This window comes from Morone saxatilis, unplaced genomic scaffold (genome assembly GCF_004916995.1).
Source record: "Morone saxatilis isolate NCDOM2014 unplaced genomic scaffold, NCSU_SB_2.0 Contig22, whole genome shotgun sequence".
Taxonomy (NCBI): Eukaryota; Metazoa; Chordata; class Actinopteri; family Moronidae; genus Morone; species Morone saxatilis.
In genome coordinates, this window is record NW_023339785.1 from 24360038 (window position 1) to 24360442 (window position 405).

Below are 405 nucleotides of genomic sequence, written 5' to 3' on the forward strand. Positions count from 1 at the left end.
CACACACACACACACACTACGGTTCAGTGTTACCATATCTTCCTTGTTGCTCTGAGAAGGTTGATGGTTCAGTTATATTAACACTAATGGATTTTCTGTGTAATGAATAAGAGTAAATTTCCCCCCCATCGCTCGCAAACCAGCACGACAGCAGCACCACCATCGCGTTGTTATGCAAATGGCCGCGGCAGTGATGCGCTCTTTCAAATGAAGTGTTTGAAATGGGAGACAGGCTCAGTGAGGCGGTTAATTTTTTGAAAGGAAAAATAAAAATTAAACTTGGATGCGCTGGAATACCAGCGCCATCGTCTTTCAATTAATCGCATTTTTCAGGGCAAAATTACGAAACGGAGCAGCGGATGAGATGTGACATTTTCCATTAGCCGCCCAACCAATCACATCCAC

General features: G+C 44.0%; 1 protein-coding gene and 1 long non-coding RNA gene across 2 annotated transcripts in view; both read right to left on the reverse strand.

The window, feature by feature from the left end:
• LOC118333375 overlaps positions 1-405 on the reverse strand; it is a 598798-nt gene that overhangs the window by 393827 nt on the left and 204566 nt on the right. The gene's annotated exons all lie outside the window — the stretch shown is intronic.
• Positions 1-405, reverse strand: part of glra1 (glycine receptor, alpha 1) — a 112002-nt gene that overhangs the window by 54523 nt on the left and 57074 nt on the right. The gene's annotated exons all lie outside the window — the stretch shown is intronic.